This window comes from Chelonoidis abingdonii, chromosome 6, assembly GCF_003597395.2.
Source record: "Chelonoidis abingdonii isolate Lonesome George chromosome 6, CheloAbing_2.0, whole genome shotgun sequence".
NCBI lineage: Eukaryota > Metazoa > Chordata > Testudines > Testudinidae > Chelonoidis > Chelonoidis abingdonii.
Window position 1 is genome coordinate 39,965,513 of NC_133774.1, and position 5,309 is coordinate 39,970,821.

The following is a 5,309-nucleotide window of genomic DNA, read 5'->3' on the forward strand; positions in this document are numbered from 1 at the left end:
GGTTCCATTCAAACATTCCCTGTCCATTATTTTCCCCAGACGCTCATAACTTCCTTGAACAGTTCTTTTGGGACTGAAATTTTCCACGTTTGACTTCACTCCAAATGATTTTTTTCCATGCCAGTTTGATCAGAAGTAGTTTAATTCTGGGAGTTAAAAAACAAAGATCACGCACTTTGCCCATATGTTCCAATCATAATGATATTCTGATCACTCTATTTGAATCTTCCAACTTCGCTTGCTTTGTGATCTCATGTACTGAAGTCCACTCAAATGTGAATAAAATCAGTTCAGTAGTTTTAAAGTTACAAAGGTTGAAGTACAGAATTGTGCATGCACATGAGTCTTTCTGCAAGAGAAGTGAAGCAGAGGAATGTATTTTCAGGATCAGAATACAGCCAAGCTTACCACAAACTCAGGCATTATACAAAAGGTACTATATGTGCTCAAGGGAGAAAGCTTTTGCTTCACAAAACAAAGCTGCAACCTGACTTGAGCGTGTAAAATGTAAAACAATATTACATTTTAAAAAACTGGTTCTCATGATACTAACTCAACTGTAAAGAGCAATGCCTGCTATTATGGTCAATCAATATGCAGTGGTTAGTTTAAAGCAAAATGCAAAGTAGATGGTGTTGAGGAGGGGAAAGGGCTTTCTAGAGAACAAAAAGTAGGTGTACCAAAAAGGAAAATATTATATACGCATGCATGACTGTATGCAACTGTTAATGTCCGCTAATTTTCTAGGTCTAATAATCTAAAATGTTCCTGCTAAAAAAAAGTGTGTTTTAAAAAAAAAATATGGTTATCTAGAACTAACAGGACAAACTATGCAGTAATAAAAAATATATATATATATTTAGTTTAGGTATGAATCAGAGAAAGGATTGGATATTTTCCATTTCATAATACAATCCTCAAGAGCACACAGTTGGAATTTAAATTTTTATGCTCTTGCTAAGCACTTAAATGCCACAAAAGGACTGTGCCTATGTCTTCAGTTTAAACAGATCAATTTAGATTGACATAATACAAGGACAAAACTGGTAGATCTGGCCACACAGAAACACTGCATTTCCTAGGATATACTGCACTGTTATTTCCCTTCCCCATCTCCCAAGATGGACAAGTACAAATAGCTCAAGAAATTCATCCAAATAAAATACACCAGGAGATGGATATGTCATGCTAGCAGAACATTACAGACAACTGCTATATTTCCAAAACATATATACTTGATGAGAGGACACACTTAAGTTGCTATTGGGCACTGCAATACAAGTCTATATTGTTGAAATCAAACACATTAAGTAAAAATATCAACGTGCTAGAAACAGAGGCTGCTGGGCAAGTGTTTAAGTATGGTTAATCCCATTGTTCCCTAATTTGTTATGACACTGTGATTCCACAACAGATATTTTAAATCCTGAGTGATGCCCTACAACCAAATACTGTTTTGTTTTGTTTTTTTAATTGACTCATGTCACTAGAGTTGAGAGTTCAGGACACTAGATTCAAGGAGGACATGAGTTTTTCTGACTGTTCAATTACATGCAGTTTAATATTATAATAGTAATATAATCGTATATTCTAATCTAATCCAGGGTTTTAAACTATAATTTGAGAACATGGATTTTTTTGCATGTTCAGATACAGTCTAAGATTCTAGTGAGAAGAATGGGCCATTTCAAAATGCATAGTTTTGTAATGTTTGGTTGAATCTGATAATGCTGGAGTTTAAATTGTTTTCCCAAATTTAAACCATTTTTATGTTTAGTTTTCACAGAAATCATTGCTGAAGAGTCAGACTCTGACACTGAAACAATGTGTGTTCATTACCTGAGATTTTATAATAATATTAACAACAATCAAGAGCCTTATGTACTTCAGGATGCAATTTATTTGATACCACAGCTTAGCAATAAACCATGCAATGTTTCCAAATTGCTGCTGACTCTTTTCTTCATGCACAAACCCCACTGTTCTTTCAGGTCATGGTTACTGCCCCTAAGTGTGTAGCCCCAAATACGCAGATCTTCATCCACTATGAAGTTATCAAGGATCTTGAATATTTTTTCACCAGCTGTTTGGACTGATTGCTTTGCCAAATAAAAGTGTTTTAGTGACTGTACCTTCTTTGAAAAATGTCAGGTAACACAGAAGCTGAACCAGGTTGGCCACATCTGTGAAATCATCAAGCTGCAGTGCAAAATATTGGCTCTCAACACATTCTACTCATTTTCTGCAAGGTCAACAGTGCTCCTATTTGCAACAGGAATGGTTTTCAGTGCCATAGCTGCTCATTTCCCAGTCATCATTCTACATACCTATTGCCACTGAAATTAGGATCTCATCAATAGCGAGGGTTTGTTTGCCTTTTGCAATTTGCTTGACCACAACATAAGATGCTTTTAAGGCTTGTCTTTAGACATGACTTATTGCCACTTTTAATGCTTTTTGTTTCTGAAGGAAAAACCATCACAGTTCTCATTTAAAAAGTCCAGGTGTTTGGTTTCTAAATGTCTCTGTAGTTTCCCTGGCCTCATACTTCACAAATGACAAGTTTGGCTGTGTATTTTCTGCTGTAGTATCAAGACACAAAAATCCACACATAATGGTCCTGCCATATCTGCTAGTGCTGGTGCTGCCACTGGGAACGTTCTTTTCCTTTTGCTCCAGCAGGGGGCTTGTAGCAGAAAACCTTCCTGCTGAATGTTTCCCCCTGCAGGAGGCCTCTCTGCTGAAGGTCCCCTGCAGGAACAGAGGGCACAGAGATCTTCCCAGCCCCAGCAGCAGCATAAGGCTCAGACCCATGGATAAGATGCAGGTGATTTTTAAGCTTAGTTTAATAGCCTCATATTTAGAAAAGAACAGAAACAGGTGTATGGATTAAATTTTTTCCCTAGCCACTTGTGGCTCCCCCATGACCCCTTCAGAGCTCCCCAAGGGAGTTTGGGAAGCAGTGGTCTAATCACCAGTGATCAGGTGGGGCAAAAGAGGCAAACACTAGAATCTTTCTAATACAGCGGAAGACAAAGAATTTGTCAAGATACTTTATTTTAATTATCAGGTTTTCACTATCATATACAGCATCTACCTCTTATATACAACTTTTCATCCACAAACCTCAGTGCTTTACAAAGGAGGTCAGTATCCTTATTTTACATGCGGGGAAACTGAGGCACCAAAAGTTACTTGCCCAGAGTCACTGAGCAAGTGAACCCAGGTTTCCCAAGTCCCAGTCCAGTCGTCTAACCACTAGGAAACACTGCCTCTCTACATAGAACTGTCTGAACCAAGAATGGCACCATTGCCTTCATCATTTTATTCCAACGTGAAGCTTCTGAGCATGGTAACAGCTATTGCTCTGGTCACTACATCACTGCAAGACAACTTCAGAGGAGGCCTTGGAACCTATTAATCTAAAGCACAAGCCCCTAAATATTAGCCATTGCAAAAAGGAGACTTTTGAACTACAAAACCATCCACCTACTGAAGTATCTAGAAGAAAATTTAACAACAAAAACAAAAACCACCACCACCGCCACAAAACCCACGACTCTCTTTCCAGAGACTGAAAAAAGTATTTTCAAGGCAAACATGAACAAAAGTCTAGGATCAATTCACAATTTGTAATAGATATTTTAACAACTAACTCACTCTGACATCGTGCTTTTCATCAGTAGATCTCATAGCAGTTCATTGAGGTCCATATCATCATCTCCATTTTTTAAATAGGGAAATTGAGGTAGAGAGAGGTGAAGTGACTTGCTCAAGGTCACACAACAGCAAGTGGCAGAGCCAGGAACAGAACCCAGGTCTCCTGAATCCCAGTCCAGTCTATCCATTCGGCTATACAGTACGACTGTCCAAGTAACTGCCAGTTTCTTCATTGTCAAATCAAGGTAATAGAAACTGTACTGCTTTGCAAAGTACAGAAATTCTTATATTTTGGGATATAAAATATATAATCTCCATGCCTTCTCATTAAAAAAAGACTTGTGGCAAAAATTCATCTCTTCTAGCCTGAGTGACTCAGATCCAGAAAAATCTTCCCATTTTCAAGCATCATTATTTGTGCAGCGCGAGCATCTTTTTTATAGTAGGGGGGAAAGAATACTAAAAGGAAAAAAAAAGAAAGTTTGTTGCAAAGAGCTTACAGGGGCTCCTTCAGGATTCTACATACTTTTAGAGAATGCCGACAATTGCTAGAGCCCATGTCATAATTGGTGTCCTACAGTATATATTTCACTTGCAAATTCAGTGAAATGGGATGTAAGAACTCCCCACATACACCGCTTCCCAGCAGCTGGCAAAGGGGATAGGGAGAAAGAAGACTGAAGTTTTTCCCTCCAACTAGAAAACAAGAGCTTCCCTCCAACTCTCAGGGAGGTAAGTTTGTTTTTACATACACATAAACTGCAAAGCTATTCAACTACATATCCCATGAAGACTGCTCTCCTCTGCCATTGACGTGCTAAGGGACTCAAGACCACACAATTTCCCCATGTGTAAAATGGAGATCTTCTCAATCTCAGAGGGTTGTTTTAACTTTTAATTCATTAACTTATCTAATGCTCTGGGCTCCTGGATGAAAGCTACTGTTGACATGCAAGTACATAGTTTAATGATGCAGGGAAAGTCTCCATGAGGAGGAACCAGGTGCAACAAATGGCAGGAGTCCCATGCAGCCAAAGGTAATTTTCCACTGGATAATTTTAAAGGTAGGTCAAAATTAGGGCCTGAGTTACTTATAGTTTTAAAAATGCAGTAGAAGAACTCACAAGGATAATGTTGAGTTGAAAAGAATCCAAAAAACAAATTGGACAAAATTCATTTTCCTATTCACATTTTAGAAAGTGGTGGTGGGTTTTGTTTGGGGTTTTTGATTGTTTGTTTTTTAAAATCACGCCTTGTAAATAAATTCCTCAAATTGCTTGTTGTCTAATTACAGCTCATGAGAAGCAGTGTGAGGCTAGGTTGAGGGATTTCCTCCCAGCCTGTAATGATTCTTTGCAAGGCTTTGAAGCCAGGATATTGTTGTATCAAGCAGGCAACGTACTAACAAGCTTCAACAGGACTGTATTTACAGTGGAAACCCCTTTACCAAGCTGCTGCAGCACATTCTGTAACTCTGGCGTGGTCTACACTACGCGTTTAAACCGATGTTAGCAGCGTTAAACCGATTTAACCCTGCACCCGTCCACACAACGAGGCCATTTATATCGATATAAAGGGCTCTTTAAACCGGTTTCTGTACTCCTCCCTGACGAGAGGAGTAGCGCTGAAATCAGTATTGCCATGTCGGA